Source organism: Triticum aestivum, chromosome 1A (genome assembly GCF_018294505.1).
Source record: "Triticum aestivum cultivar Chinese Spring chromosome 1A, IWGSC CS RefSeq v2.1, whole genome shotgun sequence".
Classification (NCBI taxonomy): domain Eukaryota; kingdom Viridiplantae; phylum Streptophyta; class Magnoliopsida; order Poales; family Poaceae; genus Triticum; species Triticum aestivum.
In genome coordinates, this window is record NC_057794.1 from 557,077,595 (window position 1) to 557,095,252 (window position 17,658).

Consider the following 17,658-nt stretch of genomic DNA (forward strand, 5'->3'; position numbering starts at 1 on the left):
TCACAACTAACTACCCTAGTCTAGGCTAGGCTGAACCGGACCTTGCACGCCATATCTGTCGCTTAACACCCTCCCTCAATCACAACTGTATAAGGTTGAGATTACGCTTGAATTCTTCAAAAATCCTTGTGGGCAACGCCTTGGTAAAGCCATCTGCAACTTGGTCTTGTGAATGAATAAATCTGATTTCTAATTGTCTGTTTGCAACTCTTTCTCTGACAAAATGGAAATCTATCTCAATATGCTTTGTTCTTGCATGGAACACTGGGTTAGCAGATAGATAGGTAGCACCCAAGTTGTCACACCACAAACATGGAACTTTGGTATGCTTCACACCAAGTTATCTTAATATAGACTGAACCCAGATAATTTCTGCTGTAGCATTTGCTAATGATTTATACTCTGCTTCAGTGCTTGACCTAGATACAGTAGCCTGTTTCTTGGCACACCATGATATCAAGTTTGGTCCAAAGAACACTGCAAAGCCACCTGTGGATCGTCTATCATCTACACATCCTGCCCAATCAGAATCAGAAAATGCACTGACAAGATTTGATGATGACTTGCTGAAAAAGAGACCAAGCTTCATAGTATGTTTAACATATCTCACAATGCGCTTTGCAGCAGTCTAGTGAATTGTGGTGGGTGCATGAAGAAACTGGCATACTTTGTTGACAGCAAAAGATAAATCAGGTCTAGTCAAGGTTAAATACTGAAGAGCCCCAACTAAACTTCTGTATCTAGTACTATCTTCTTGATTCAAGAGAACTCCCTCTTCAAGTGATAATTTTTCAGTACTTGAGAGGGGGGTCAACGATGGTTTGCATCCTTGTAAACCAACCCTTCTTACCAGGTCAGCAGCATATTTTTCTTGAGATAGGTGGAGGCCATCTTCATGTTTCTTTACCTCAATACCTAGAAAGTAGTGCAGATCTCCCAAATCCTTGAGAGCAAACTCAGCATTTAAGTCTTTTAACAGCCCTGTCACTGCTTCATTTGATAAACTTGTAACAATGGTATCATCCACATAAATCAACACAAAAATTGATGTATTTGACTTATTGTAAATAAACAGAGATGTATCAGACTTGGAAGGAGTAAAACCAAGTGCTTGCAATTTCTGACTCAGTCGTGGGTACCATGCTCTGGGAGCCTGCTTTAGTCCATATAGGGCTTTATCAAGCTTGCACACATAGGAAGGCTTGCTCTTGTTCTCAAACCCAGGAGGATGTTTCATGTATACTTCCTCTTCTAGAACGCCATGAAGAAATGCATTCTTAACATCCAATTGTCTAAGACTCCATCCCCTGGATACAGCAATAGGCAGTACAAGACGAATGGTTGCGGCTTTAACAACAGGACTAAAAGTGTCCTCATAGTCAATACCATACCGCTGTTTGAAACCTTTTGCAACCAACCTGGCCTTGTAGCGATCTATAGTTCCATCAGATTTTCTCTTTATTCTGTAAACCCACTTGCAATCAATTAGATTTTTACCTCGCCGTGGGGGAACTAAATGTCAAGTTCTGTTTTTCTGAAGTACCATGTATTCTTCTTCCATGGCCTTCTTCCACTTTTCATCACCAAGTGCTTCATCAAAAGTGTCTGGCTCACCTGTAGAACAAGCTAGACCAAATTTGGTTATTTGCTTATAATTAAGAAGTTTAATTACCCCTTTTTGCAGCCTTGTATGTGAAGGAACAGGAGGAGCTGCACTATTGCCCTCCACAGAGGATCCAACCTCTGGTCGAGGCGCTCCCGAGGCGGATACTCCTGGCGCGGTTTCTTGAGCAGCAGGATCTTCTGCGGCATCATCGGTCGGTGTGGTCGTGTCGAGCGGAGCAGAAGATCCCGAGCCATGCATGCGATCTGCATCGGACCCATCATGACGCAATGATTGCGCGGGCCCGGCAGAATCTACGCCGGATCGCGCGTCCGTGGCAGGATTGGCACCGGATCCCGTGCCTGTACCAGCTTCCGCGCCTGAAGGCCCACCTGGCTGGCGGCACACGTAGTGGCGGGGTCCGTCCGCTGCCCAGCGAGGCGGAGGCTGGCACGTGTCGCCAGCTGATCGGCGTGGAGCGGATAGCGCACCTGGCGCAGTGGGAGGTGCCCGCATGGCAGTTGCGGGCTGGCTGCTGCCGCGCCCAGCAGTTGGGGCAGAACCCGATGCGCTGATGCCCTGCTGCAGCACAAATCCCGTGGAGGATTCACTGGCGCGCTGCTGGGGCACCGATCCTGAGTCGGATATGTCCCCCGTTCGGTGGCACATGAAATATCGCTCGTTTGGAGCATATTTTGCATCGTTTTGAGAATTTCCTTCGCCATTTTCTTCAACGTTTGCATCTGCATTAGTACAGGACTCAAGAGCAAGGTTATGAGGATTAGTCAATAGTGAATCATCACAATCATTTCCCCCTTGATGAGCGCCGGTGAGACTAGATGGTAGGAGAAGTATTTCTTGACGTAGAAGAGCTCCGGCATTGGGGTGAAGATTTGCGAAGGGAAATTTTGTTTCATCAAACACTACATCTCGGGAGATATAGACACGACCAGTGGAAATGTCAAGGCACTTGACGCCCTTGTGTTGAGCACTATAACCAATAAAGGCACACTGTTTTGACCTAAGCATGAGTTTGCGATCATTGTAAGGGCGAAGATTCGGCCAACAGGCGCATCCAAACACACGAAGTGCCGTGTAGTCTGGTTTGGTGTGAAGAAGCCTTTCCATGGGAGTTTCATTGTTAATCACATGACTAGGTAGCATGTTTATAATGTGGATAGCAGTGAGGAATGCCTCGTCCCAAAATTTAAGGGGCATGTAGGCGCCGGCTAGAAGAGAAAAACCAACATCTACGATATATCGATGCTTGCACTCGGCTGACCCATTCTGTTGATGGGCATGAGGGCATGAAACATGATGGGATATGCCAAGTTTCTGAAAAACGAGTTTAGCTTCTCATATTCCCCTCCCCAATCAGATTGGAGAGAAAGAATTTTACTGTCAAATTTTCTTTCTACAAGAGCTTGGAAATTGAGAAAAACTTGGCAGACATCTGAACGTTTCTTAAGGAGATAGATCCACGTGAACTTGCTATAGTCGTCAATGAAACTCACATAATATGTATGTCTACCAACAGAGGAGGGGGCAGGCCCCCAGACATCAGAAAAAATGAGCTATAAAGGTTTGGTAGAAATACTTGTAGAAACTGGATAAGGCAATTGGTGGCTCTTGGCCCTTTGACACGAATCACAAATTGTTTCAACATCACGATCCCCAACATATGGGAGTTTATTTTTCCTAAGCAAACGCTCAACTAAAGAGAAACTTGCATGACCTAACCGATCGTGCCACCGTGTTAAAGACACTTTGGTGGCACTAAGAACTTGTTTATTAGATCTTCTAATCTCCGGAATCAACGGGTAAAGCCCATGAATGCATCTACCTCGATACAGCACCCTCCTCGTTGCCTGATCCTTGATCAAAAGGAAGAGGAGGTGAAATTCAAGAAAGACATGATTATCAATGGCAATGCGGTGAACAGAAAGGAGATTTATGTTGGCACTAGGGACATGCAAGGTGCGTTTGAGATGAATTTTCCTATGAGGGGTTTTAATAATTGAGTGACCAATATGACTAATCTTCATACCTTCTCCACTAGCAGTGTGGATATGATCTTGGCCGCGGTACTTCTCCCGCATGGTCACCTTCTCCAGCTCACCGGTGATGTGGTTTGTGGCACCGCTGTCGACGTACCAATTTTTGTCGACGCCGTAGGAAGCTTCAGCAGCCCCGGCCACCTTTTCATCTTGAGATGATTCTTCATCTTCATCAAACCGGTACCAACAATCTTTTGCAGAGTGGCCCAGCTTACCGCAGATTTGGCAGCGGATAGCATCAGGCCGAGACTTGTTGGTGGAGCCATTAGATCGGCGGCCGCCCTTGGTGTTGGAGTAGGAGGGTCGGCCATAGCTGCGTGCGTTGTTGTTGCCGCTGGTGTTGCCCCTGCCAGGGCCCCTGCTCTTCCCGCGAGGAGGGCCACGAGGACGAGAGGCACCGCCACGCCCACGGGTGGCGACATTTGCCGAAGACTTGAAGTCGCCACCGGTCCCAGCCCCTTGGAAGAGGGTCACTCGTTGATCGAAGTTGCTCATCTGAGCGAACGGTTCGTCAAGAGTGACCGGGATGACACGAGCATCAAGGGCAGAGACCAGTGGCTGATATTCCATGTCCAGGGCGTTGATGATGTAGGAGATGAGCTCGTCATCGTCCAGGGGTTTGCCGGCCGCCGCGAGCTCGTCGGCGAGAGATCGCATGTGTGCAAAGAAGGTGGCCACGGATTGTGTGCCCTTCTGCGCGTTGGTGAGCGCCGCCCGGATGTTGTTGACGCGGGACAGCGAGGTCGACGAGAACATCTTCGCCAGTGCCGACCACAGCTCGTGTGCATGGGCGATCGACGTGACCTGCACGAGCACTTTCTTCGAGAGGTTATTCACGAGATATCCCAGTACCTGTTGATCCTCCCGGATCCACACGTGGTGGAGCGGATTTGGGATGGATTCCTCCTTGCCATCCTTATCCTTGGTGACGACGGTTTTGGCCGGCTCGGGTATGCTTCCATCAACATACCCGAAGAAACCAGCACCTTGGAGCTGCGGCGTGATCTGGGTGCGCCAGAGGATGTAGTTGGTGCGGGTGAGGCGCTCGGTGACCTGGCCGGAGAGGTTTGAGTTGGAGGAGCCGGAGGAGGCCATGGTAGGAGGTTTGTGGCAATGGAGGAACTAGATGAGATGGAAGAGGTAGGCTCTGATTACCATGTGAGAGAACGTCGTACCTTGTCTAGGGCGACGGTTGCGTGTTATATAGAGCGTGTCTCGACTCCCGTATAGCGTACAGAGAAGATTACATTGTTAGGATCCTTAACTTGGAGCCCAAGAGATAGACTAGAGAGATAGAGATAGTTACAAGAGATAAGATGAAATCACAACTAACTACCCTAGTCTAGGCTAGGCTGAACCGGACCTTACACGCCATATCTGTCGCTTAACAACTCTAACTGATATAGTTAACACCATGTTATACACATCGGGTCTCTCCAAGGAATGATGGGGGGAGGCGCTGATGACTGCGTGTCATGTCCTAAACCGAGTTCTCACAAAGCATAAGACCATGACTCCATTTGAGAAATGGGAAAGGAAAAGATTGAAACTCTCTTACCTACGTACTTGGGGTTGTTTGGCGAAAGTAAATATACCAATTTCTAAGAAGCACAAGCTTGGATAAAAAACCGTGGATTGTGTTCTTCTGGGCTATGCTTTTCATAGCATTGGTTATATATTTTTGATAATAAAATCTGAGGTATCCGACATGCATGTTGGTACGATTATGGAGTCGAATGATGCAACTTTCTTTGAGGACATATTTCCTATGAAGGATATGTCGAGTTCATCAAATCAGGAGATACCTACTCCATCAAGTGAGGAATTCACTGTAATTCCTGAACCCACCATTGCGATGAAACACGTTGAGAATCCCGTTGAGGGTGACAATGGAACTCCTGTGAGGAGTAAGAGACAGAGGACTACAAAGTCCTTTGGTGATGATTTCATTATGTACCTTGTGGATACACACCCAGGACTATTTCAGAAGCTTATGCATCTCCCGATACTGACTACTGGAAGAAAGCTGTTCATAGCGAGATGGATTCCATCTTAGCTAATGGAACCTGGGAGATCACTGACCGTCCTTATGGGTGCAAACCTGTAGGATGTAAGTGGGTGTTTAAGAAGAAGCTTAGACCTGATGGTACAATTGAAAAGTACAAGGCACGACTTGTGGCTAAGGGTTATACCCAGAAAGAAGGTGAAGACTTCTTTGACACTTACTCACATGTGGCTAGACTAGCCACAATTCGGGTGCTACTGTCACTGGCTGCCTCACATGGTCTTCTCGTTCATCAAATGGACGTTAAGACGGTTTTCCTCAATGGGGAGTTGAAGGAGGAAATTTACATGGATCAGCCAGATGGTTTTGTAGTACCTGGTCAGGAAGGAAATGTGTGCAAGTTATTAAAGTCTTTATATGGTCTTAAACAAGCTCCCAAGGAGTCGCATGAGAAGTTCAAAAAAACATTAACTGCAGCCAGCTTTGTAGTAAACGATGGTGACAAATGTGTGTACTATTGCCATGGTGGGGGTGAAGGAGTTATTCTTTGTCTGTATGTCGATGACATACCGATCTTTGGAACCAAACTTGATCTAATCAAGGAGGTTAAGGATTTCTTATCTCGCTATTTTGAGATGAAGGATCTAGGAGTAGCTGATGTTATCTTAAACATCAAGCTGTTGAGAGATGATAATGGTGGGATCGCACTGCTTCAGTCTCACTATGTGAAAAAGATCTTGAGTCGTTTTGGGTGTAGCGACTGCACGCCTTCTCCAACTCCATATGATGCTAGTGTGTTGCTTCGAAAGAATCGACGGATTGCTAGAGATCAACCGAGGTATTCTCAGATTATTGGCTCGCTTATGTATTTGGCAAATGCCACGAGGCCTGACATCTCTTTTGCTGTGAGCAAGCTGAGTCGGTTTGTGTCAAAACCGGAACATGATCATTGGCTTGCGCTTGAGAGAGTTATGCACTATTTGAAAGGCACTACGAGCTATGGGTTTCACTACATCGGGTATCCAAGGGTACTAGAGGGTTATAGTGACTCAAACTGGATATCTGATGTTGATGAGATTAAGGCCACAAGTGATAATGTTTTTACACTTGGTGGTGTCGCTGTTTTCTGGAAGTCTTGCAAGCAGACCATCTTAACGAGGTCAACTATGGAAGCAGAACTCACAGCATTAGACACTGTCACTATTGAAGCAGAGTGGCTTCGTGAGCTCTTGATGGACTTACCTATGGTTGAAAAACCAATACCCCCTATCCCGATGAACTGTGATAATCAAACTGTGATCGTCAAGATAAACAATTCTAAGGACAATATAAAGTCCTCAAGGCATGTGAAGAGGAGACTAAAATCTGTCAGAAAATTGAGGAACTCCGGAGTTATTATGTTGGATTATATCCAAACATCAAAAAACTTGACAAATCTCTTCACAAAGGTCTATCACGTAACGTGATAGATAATGCATCGATTGGGATGGGTCTGAGACCCACCGCATGAGTTGTCCATAGTGGTAACCCACTCTATGTGATCCAAGATCCCGTGAAGTAGAAGTAGGGGACAAACTGTTGGTCAGTTGGAAGGAGAGTATTCCTATATTAATTATCTCACTCCGTGAAGATGCAATACTCCCCTGATCTGCATGGCAGGTTGATATTTATCTTAATGTGTTCCAAGTGGCTTATTCAGGTAAGCAGAGATGTTGTCGTGCGGAGCATCTCCTGAGGAACTCTAATAAATTCATGAAAGGCCCTGGAGTATGACGTATACGCTCCACCCACGGGGAAGCCTTGCGGCGGCCGAGTATCGGTCAAGAATTTGTGTGAAACTAGTCTCGCAGAAAACTTGCAGTTCAAGGCATAGTCCACTATTCAAGTGTTGATCTAGTGTAGCATAAATCTCTGAGTGAAAGTTCAACTTTACAGTCTCCACTGAGCACCGGTATATAAACAATGTTTTGCAACTAAATGATGAGATGTGCCAATGAGACTTTGTGGGGGATTGTTGAAATTTTGTTAGTAGGCCTTTGGCCCAAAGCCCAAATAAAATTCTAAAATTCTCTTGGCCCATTCATGCACACATGTGAGTGGAGTGAGTGAGACTAGAGTTTAGTCCCACCCCGGAAGTTGAGAGAGACTTGCACCTTCTTATAAGGTGAGCTCCTCTACCACTTGTATGAGCATGAGAAGATGAGATCTACACGCGCACTCCTCCTCCTCGCTCGCCGCGCTGCAGGATTGAACCGAGTCGAGGACAGAGCTATGCACGTTGTCTATATTTTTGCTGCTCGAGAAAAATTAATGAGTCATTGCTTAATAATTAACGGACGCATTATTTACTGAACCGTTTCCGATTTTTTGGATCGCGACTCGGACGTGGGGTTTACTCCCACGGCCTACCCGGCCTGCACTATATAGTCAGGCAGACGTCTACCCTAGCCGCAGCTGCTTCGTATGGTTTCGCATCACCGTTCCAGATCATTTCGCCGCCAAGCAAGTCTTCTCCATCCCTCCTTTCGGTGTGCACTGGGAGAAGGGGCAGCAGGCCTTCGGAACCCGGCCTCTCGTGATCCTGTACGGGAGAGGGACGATCAGGTTTTTAGGGAGCGCTCTCACGCGACTACTGGCAGCGACGACTTCGCGAACGACGACTTCTTCCCCGACCTCGGCAGCCTCATCCTCGACGACATGGGCGACAACGTCGACGCTGGCGGTGCTGCTCCCGCTGCATCGTATGTGATTCTATCCTTCCTGTTCGAGATTATGGTAGAATTCGTGTTTTTAGTATGTGTCCTAGATGTGATTTGTTCATCTACTATGCTTTTTTTTGAACGAAGGCTCAAGAAGAGCCCGGCTTTGAATTAACGAAGCCATCAACCGACCAGGAATACAAGAACACCAACTTACAAGGAAAGCAAGAAGAGAAACAAGCGGCTGATACAAGGAGCAAAAAGCGAAACAGACTCAAAGGTAGCAGCGATAGCAAGATCACGCCATGCTGCCGCCAACACCCTACAGGACGACCTACACCAACCGGACAAGCTACGGACTTGAGATGATGCACCACCGCGCAAGCTTCGTGATCGTAGCCAAACTCGAAGACAGCACTGACACTCCTCTGGAACTGCCACTGCAAAGGGCCCCTGCCCTCCCATCCTGGCTCGAAGGATGCCGCACCGGCAAGCGGCAGCTCGGTTCACCCAAGAACCCAGAGGAAGACGCCCAAGCTGCGCATGAAGAAAGAACTAGGAGCAGACCTGCTAGCTCAGAGCACACCATTCCGAGCACCATCGTCGTCCGCGGTTAAGCCACACCGAAGGGCTAGAGCTGTCGGCCACAGTCGCAGCAACAAGGGCAACAGCGATGAGCCACCGAAGAAAAGGCAGTGAAGCGCCGAGCCAAGCTGCCACCCGCCACCATCACACCCACAACCCGACTCTCTCGCCGCCCCTGCGATCCCCGGACTGTGCCTCCAAGAAGGAACACGACACCGATGTGTCGTCGCCGCCCGAATCAGCGGACCTAGGCTTTCACCTAGCAGGGAACGGAAGGAGGGGGAGAAGGATCCTCACCACAGTCTCCAGGGAGGGGCACGGCGCCCAGGGCGTCGCCTGCGATGTGGCTGCGCCGGCCAGGGGTTTCCCCCGGAACCAACCCCCTCGACGAGATCCACGCTGCCGACGCCTGGGAGGACCCGGATCCGGCGATGGAAGGAGCAGATCGGGGCGGAGAGGATGAGATGCATCTGGCGACGGCAACCGCGCAGGGGAGGCCGCACACCAGCGACCGTGGACCGACGCCTCCTCGTCCCCCGCGAGACCGAGGGAGGCGCCTCACCAGCTCCGGCCGGAGTGGCCCGCCGCCCGGGCCACCCGGCGCTCTTCGCCCGGGGCCGCCGCCCTGGATGCCGAGCCCTCCACGCTATGTGGAGCCGCCGGATCCCCCGCCGCCACCTTCATCGGTGTCGTGCGCACGCCGGCGCACACCTCTGGCCACGTTCATCTACTATGCTAGTTCGCATGATTAGTTTAACCTATGCTATTGCCGTCATGATTTATCTTCTATTTGTTCGGATTAAATCTCGTAGTAATTTGCTCATTTTTCCAACATCCTCAACACCGAGGGATGCATGAAGGGGCCGCGGCTCCGCGTCATCAGCCAGAGCCTCCGGTGCGTGCAAATCTGTATGTCGATTATGGAGAACATCGCAGTGGTGAAGGCTCCACACCTCGAGAGGCTCATTCTGTTCCGAACTTACAAGATCGGCGGTGGCTTGTGCACCGAATTAGGATTGGCCATGCTCCCAAGCTGCACGCATTTGGATACTTGGAGCCAGGCCGCGTCCTAGAGATCCAAAACACCATCATCATGGTACATCTCTCGTCCCATGTCTGGTCTTTGCATTGCTTAAATTAGCATATGTGTCCAGCTGATGGATGTCCATGACTCAAATGTGTACTCTTCCTTATTGGATTCGGCGAATTCCAGGGTCCAGGCTGGGATAAATGCGAGCACAAGTGCCATTATCACAAGTGTGAGGATTCTAAGTCTGAATGTGCGGTTCGGAGTTCGCAATGATGTCAAGAGGGTGCCCACCTTCCTCAGATGCTTTCCCAATGCGGAGAGACTGCACATTGTGGTATTTATCACCAATTCATATTCTGCTTACGTTTGTGTGCAGTTCTCGCATGTCATCGCTAGTTGATAGTGCTTCAGAATTCAGATTGATTGCATAGATTGCTGCAAGTCAGTTATGCTGCCGAGATAACTATGGTCTTTTGGTTTCTTCCAATGTAATGTGAATACTGTGCAAGCTAGCTTAAGTAATTTTGCTGTGCGTTAAATTAAGGTGAGGAAAACATCAGCTGGATGACTAGGCATACTTGGCAGCTATAATGTCTAACATATGTGCCAGTTCTAGGTTAGATGGACATGCCTTGCCATTTATTCTCAGCAATCAGGTCTTCTCTACTATCTGCATACATAGACTAGAATACAAAATTATTACTTATGAAGTGTTTCTTGTGGCACAATGATCATTGTTTCAGTATAGATCTTGATTTATGGTGCTTTTGCTTCGTTAGGTATGTCCAGATTTTCTTTTTCTAGTGCCTCTCACCGTGTTCATATGAGCTACTACAGTAGTATTTGGTGTTATGGTGTAACAAACATTTTCTTATTACAGACTTACAAAAGTTAAAATGGTACATAAACTAGCACATTCACGTCGACTGTTCTTTATTGGTATATGTACGCTAGTTTCGTCATATCAGGAGCTTACACTACAGGAAAATCACGTTTTGCCGTGTGAAATAGTATAAGCTGAGTTTTTTTTTTCGGGTACTCGGCTTATGTCACTCTAAGCCGAGTCTACTAGAAAAAACACCCGGCAAATAAAAAGGACTCGGCTTATGGCAGTCTATAAGCCGAGTGGTGCCGAAAAGCCCTCAGCTTACATGAGGTACACGGCATCTACACAAAAAAGCACTCGGCTTATAGAGCAGACACGACAAAGAGAGTTGTCACGTGTCCAAAACGGAGGTGATTGACGGTACCGTCACAGAACAGCCTGTAAGCTGTGTGCCCTGCGACATCACTCGGCTTATATGGCCTATAAGCCATGTGCACCACGACAACACTCGGCTTATATGGCCTATAAGCCGTGTGCCATGTGACAGCACTCGGCTTATATTAAGTACATTTTTATATCTTTAGCGAATATAATTCAAATTTGAATTACAAGTGTGTGAAAAAGTTGACAAGGTTAGGTTAAAAAAATCATACTTGTGTTCTTGAGTCTATGTTTAGGCCATATGCAAGAAAAATAAATGAACTTCATACATGAGGGTGCCAAGACTTGACCCCGAACATGTACTTTTTCTTTTTATAAAATTTGAAAAATGCAAACGAACCCTGAAAAGCATGAAAATTGGCATGGTGCCCTTACATGACACCTAAATACCGTGGTGAAAATTTGAGAACATTTCGTAAAAGGTGTGATGTATATCGCTTGGAAACTAGACCATCTCCGAAGAAGAAACGTGTTTTTGAGATGGAGCGAGCAAGGTGTGAAGGCGACACAACTGTTCCTTCAACCGTTGGCCTTGAATTTTTTTTTCTACACTCAATATACACCATTACTTGATCCATGTAAAAATTTGGAATATTTCGGGCTTTGTTTGCTATATTTAAGCCATTAAATGCATTTCTATATCTTTAACGGATATAATTCAAATTTGAACTACAAGCGTGTGAAAAGGTTGACAAAGTTGGGTTAAAAAATCATATTTGTGTTCTTGAGTCTATGTCTAGGCCATATACAATAAAAAGAAAGGAACTCGAAACATGAGTGTGCCAAGACTCGATCTCGAACATCTAGTTTTTCGGTTTATAAATTCCAAAAAAATGCAAATGAACTCTGAAAAGCATGAAAATTGGCATGGTGCCCTCATATGACACCTAAATATTGTGGTAAAAATTTGAGAACGTTTAGTAAAAGTTGTGATGTACATTGCTTGGAAACTAGACCATCTCCGAGGAAGAAACATGTTTTTGAGATGGAACAAGCGAGGTGTGAAGGCGACGCGACCGTTCCTTCATCCGTTGGCCTTGATTTTCTTTCTACACTCAATATACACCATTACATGATCCATGTAAAAATTTAGAATCTTTCGGGCTCCGTTTGCTATATTTAAGCAATTAAATGCATTTCTATATCTTTAACGGATATAATTCAAATTTGAACTACAAGTGTGTGAAAAGGTTGACAAAGTTGGGTTAAAAAATCATTTTTGTGTTCTTGAGTCTATGTCTAGGCCACATACAATAAAAAGAAAGGAACTCAAAACATGAGGGTGCTAAGACTCAATCCTGAACATGTAGTTTTTCGGTTTATAAATTTCAAAAAATGAAAACAAACTTTGAAAAACATGAAAATTGGCATGGTGTCTTCATATGACACCTAAATGCTGTGGTACAAATTTGAGAACATTTCGTAAAAACTGTGATGCAAATCACTTCAAAACTAGACCGTCTCTAAGGAAGAAACGTGTTTTCGAGAGGGAACGAGCGAGGTATGAAGTCAACGCGACCGTTGCTACATCCGTTGGCCTTGAGTTTTTTTATACACTCAATATACACCATTACGTGATCCATGTAAAAATTTGAAATCTTTCGGGCTCCGTTTGCTATATTTAAGCCATTAAGAGCATTTCTATATCTTTAACAGATATAATTCAGTTTTGAACTACAAGTGCGTGAAAAAGTTGGCAACGTTGGGTAAAAAAAACATATTTGTGTTCTTGAGTGTATGTATAGGACATATGCAATAAAAAGAAAGGAACTCCAAACATGAGAGTGCCAAGACTTGATCCCGAACATGTAGTTTTTCGGTTTATAAATCCCAAAAAATGCAAACAAACTTCGAAAAACATGAAAATTGGCATGGTGCCTTCATATGACACCTAAATGCTGTGTTATAAATTTGAGAACATTTCGTAAAAGTTGTGATGTACATTGCTTGAAAACTAGACCGTCTCCGAGGAAGAAACGTGTTTTCGAGAGGGAACGAGTAAGGTATGAAGGCAAAGCGACCGTTGCTACATCCGTTGGTCTTGGAAATTTTTATACACTGAATATACACCATTACTTGATCCATGTAAAATTTTGGTATCTTTCGGGTTCCGTTTGCTATATTTAAGTCATTAAGTGCATTTATAGACATTTAACGGATATAATTCAAAATTGAACTACAAGTGCGTGAAAAAGTTGGCAAAATTTGATTGAAAATTCATATTTGCGTTCTTGAGTCTATGTTTAGACCATATACAAGAAAAAAAGGAATTCCAAACACAAGGGCACCAATATTCGACCCAAACATAAAGTTTGTTGGTTTTTTAATTCCAGAGAATGCAAACGAACTCCGAAATTCTTGAAACTTGGTAGCGTGTCTTTATATGATACCTAGAGGCTGTGATAAAAATGTATGAGAAAATAATGCAATTATGGGTCCTAATTAATATGAAAACGTACTAGTAAAACAACACACATAATGTAGCTCCTGTGCTTTTTTCTCATTGGCTGAGCCGTTTGAGCCACGGATCAGTGACATGGCAAGAACTCAGCCGCATATCTCGTGCGCTCCTTCTGAAATCGAACGGCTGTTGGCCTCTCTCCTCCCTCCCCTCTCTCCCTTATTATATCCCATCCTCTCCCGAACATCTCTCTCCTCTCTGTCCACTCCTTCTCCACTCCACGCCGCCGCCGCCTACGCCGAAGTGCCGCAGCCTCCTCAAAGAGCAGCAGTCAACGGAGCAAGCAGCAGCAGCTCGCGGCAGCAGAACCTACCCGTCCATGCTCAGCTCGATGCAGTGCTCCTCCTCGCCGGCGGGTGAGTGCTCCAGCACGGCCGCGTCGATCCACCAGCAAGCAAAGCTAGCCCCTATCTAGCTAATCGAGCCGCTCGATCTACTCTCACGTGTACTAGACCACTAGTAGTATGTATATAGCTAGCTAATCGATCCACTCGATTGATTCCTATGTGGGCGTTTGTAGGCGGGGTGTATACATATACATTTGAATACTCGAATACCTGGGGTGTGTATACAAATAAGGGCAGATGCGGTTAGCGCGAACCGTAAGATCTGCGTGCGAGTGTGTACCGAACCAACTGTTGCAGCAAAAAAAACACGTTTTGTTACAACCGTTGTACAAAACAGTCACAACGAGAAAAACAGGGGAGCTGGATCCCCCGCGTCTGCCCGTCCCCGATCCGCGGCGGCAGCGGCCGGATCCGCCTGTTTTAAGTTTCCCACGGCCGAATCACGTCGAGGAGGGGCTTCCCCATATATCAAGCGGCCTTGGAATTGCTTCAATCATGTCTTACATCCATAATGACCTCCTTGCCTCCATGGATTTGGGCTTGAGCTTCGCTGCCGTTCATGGCCGAAGTCCCCTGAGGCGGCAAGGCCCTGGTGGTAGTGGACCGGTGCTGCAACGGTACTACAACCCTGGTGTGGTCTTCCAAGATGCAGCATGGTATGGCCGGGATGAAATTGATCTGGTATGATTTCCAATTGCAACCCTAGATCCTTTTGTTCACAAAAAAATGTTGCAACCTTTGATTTCAATTGATGAGCATGAGATTAAAAAGAGATGTTCTCAACATACTTGTGTTTAATTTTTTGTAATGTTTCTGATATGTTGTCAATTAATGCTAGCATCTTCCTGCTGTCTGCTAGTAAAATGTTACAAGTATGTGTTGCACTTGCTACGTGCTACTTGCTGGATGTTACATGCTACATCCTAAAATGCTGCATGCAGGAGTTGTTTTGGAATTGTGATTGACATGCTGCATCCACTTTTTTTGTTCGCGTTTTTTGCATGTTTTTTCATGCAGCAAAAAAGAACTGACTTGGGTGCTTATTTTGTTGCAGAATGTTGTTGTGGAGCCATCGATTTTCCTTAATGATGATATGCAAAATGTTGCGTACGAAGAAGAAGATGATGGCATTGATCTGAATGATACTCCGGGACATGATAGTGACGATTCCTTGCGGCTGAACACGGATGGTGCAGCTCCAAACCATTGCAATGCCTGTGTGACCGGTGACAATGCCAATGAAAATGCTGCAACACTTGTTGATGAACCAGACGAAGATATATCATCATAGCCAGTTGTCCCTTTTGTTTGAATGATTTTTGACAATGTTGAAAAAGCTCAGTGTGTTTACAATGAATATGCTTCGAAGATGGGCTTTGGAACTCGCATTGTGACGTCAAAGCATAGTAGGAAAAATAGCTTGAAACAGAAGCGCATCCTAATCTATAGAGTTTTTGAGTGCATACACTCACGGAAAGATCCTTCGAAGAATGTTGGTGGAAGCATTTCTGACGCGGTTGCAACAAATCAAAGTGATGATGTTGATATGAGCTATGCTAGTAATAAAAAATCTCCAAGCAAACAAGCTGGCATCTATATGGATGTGAGTGACAAGAGGCGAAGAAACCGGTTGGAGCGATATGATTGCAAGGCTCGTATGGGTGTTAGCCTCAAAGACGGTAGCTTGGTTGTGATAGTTTTTGAGGCCGATCACACACACCAGCTGATGTTGCAAAGGGGGCGTCGGAGATTTTGCCGCTCTCACAGAAAGATCCCTGATGCAGACATGCAATACATCACTTCGCTGCACTATCGCAACATATCAACGGCTAATATGATGGGCTTGCTTGGAGATGCACGGTGTTGCGATCCTAGGAGTTTGCCGTATGTGAAGACTGATGTGATAAATGCAAGAGCAAAGCTGCGAAGGGGCCTGTCAGAGCGTGATTTGGAGCTGACAATCGAGTACTTTGAGAGAAGACAAGTGGAGAATCCCAACTTCTTTTTCTCGAAGCTAGAAGAAGATGGAGCTGTTAGGGCACTTTTCTGGGTTGATGGGAGAACAAGGGCCTTGTATCCAAAGTACAAAGATTGTGTGTTTTTCGACACCACATTCTGCACCAATCGCTACAACTTGCCCTTTGCTGCGATTGTTGGCATTAACAACCACACACATACTGTTTGCTTGGGGTGCGCTTTGTTCCAGCAATGGATCTTCCAGCCATGGATGTTGGCAATGAATAACGAGCATCCGTTGAACATTATGACTAATCAAGACCAGGCGATGGCTAAAGCCATCTCAATGGTATCTCCACATTCAACACACAGATGTTGCAAGTGGCACGTCTTCCGGGTTGCAAGGACGAAACTAGGGAAGATGTTGGGTAAGGATGAGCCTTTTGCTGAAGCATTCTATGGTTGCATCAATGATTCCGATACCGTTGAGGAGTTTCAAGAACGGTGGAAGCAGATGGTCGAGTCATTTGGTGTGGCTGATAAGAAACACCTCAAGAACATGTGGGACAGCAGGGAGATGTGGGCTCCTGTGTACTTTAGGAATAAGTTCTTCCCATTCACAGGAACAACCGGGCGGTCCGAGGGCCTGAATTCCTACTTCAAGACTTTAAATCATCACGGAGACTCGGTTTGGACATTTGTCCAGCAGTTTGAGCTTTGCCAGGAGCTAATGCTTGATCGTGAAGACAATGCTGGCTTCATCAATGAAGCGACGAGGCCTCCGCTCTGGGGCAAGTAAGTCCAAAGTCATGTAGCATTTTTTAGTTTTCCAGCATAGTGTGGTTGCAGCATTTCTTTGAAACATATGTAGCAATTCTTATTGATGTTGGAAGCTTTTTTTGTTTGCAGCTACAACATTGAAAAGCAAGCTGCAGATTTCTATACCAGAGAGGTATTTTCCAAGTTTCAGAAACTATTGGCTAAATCAACAGGCTATGGTCTGCAATATCAGCTGCAAGGGGATGTCATCTGGTTTCGCCTTGTTGCAAATTATGGCGTCAACCCAAAAGTGTACACGGTGCGTGTTGCTCCTAAAGATCAGGCATACATGTGCACCTGCAACATGTTTGAGATGTGTGGGCTGATCTGCCCACATATCATCCGTGTCATGGTGCACCTGAATGTGCAAAAGATACCTGCGACTTACATGCTTCCAAGAAGGTCTAAGAGAGCAACCGACCTTGCGCCTGAACCGGGCGATGGGCATAGAGCTATGCATTTCAGCGTCCCCACGACAAACACCCTAAAGTTTAACTCTCTATGCCGGAAGTTTGGGAAACTCGCTTCTGATGCTTGCTTCAATGATGAAGCTTATAGTTTTGTCTCTAGGTTAATTGATCAGGGCAGTGTTGGGGTTGCTGCAATAAAAGCTAGAGCAACTGATGGGTTTGCAGGAGACGAAGAAGGCCAAGGTCATGCAGGAAATGAACAAGTCTCAGGGGGTCCAAGTACAGGTCAGTGGGATCCACCCCCAGTAGGACTGCGGAACCCACCAAAGTCAGCAAAGAAGGGGAGGCTAAAGGAGAAAGAGAAGCGCAGGAAACCACTAATTAAGATTCGAGAAGATGAAATGAAGAAGAAAGCAGAA

The 17,658-nt window shown here is 46.0% G+C and overlaps 1 pseudogene; it reads right to left on the reverse strand.

Annotated features, from left to right (window-relative positions):
- Positions 1-4,139: 4,139 nt before the first annotated feature.
- On the reverse strand, positions 4,140-4,278 carry LOC123072697 (uncharacterized; annotated as a pseudogene).
- Positions 4,279-17,658: the final 13,380 nt, after the last annotated feature.